We start from the raw sequence: 225 nt of genomic DNA, 5'->3' as shown, positions 1-225 counted from the left end.
TATTATATGCATGATGAAATTAAGTGTGTGTGTGTGTGTGTGTGCGTGCACGCACGCATTCTCTCTCTGTGTTTTTTTACACAGAGAAAAAAAACAAACATGTGCGCACAGACTGCATAAAAGTGGATATTCACAACATGTTAATTCGCAGAGTCCGTTAAGGACATCACCTGGGCCGGGCCGTTTTGCGGGGTCCGTCGGTGAAACGAACTGACACGGTATGAA

The sequence above is a fragment of the Babylonia areolata genome, chromosome 8 (genome assembly GCF_041734735.1).
Source record: "Babylonia areolata isolate BAREFJ2019XMU chromosome 8, ASM4173473v1, whole genome shotgun sequence".
Classification (NCBI taxonomy): domain Eukaryota; kingdom Metazoa; phylum Mollusca; class Gastropoda; order Neogastropoda; family Buccinidae; genus Babylonia; species Babylonia areolata.
This window is presented reverse-complemented; position numbering follows the sequence as displayed.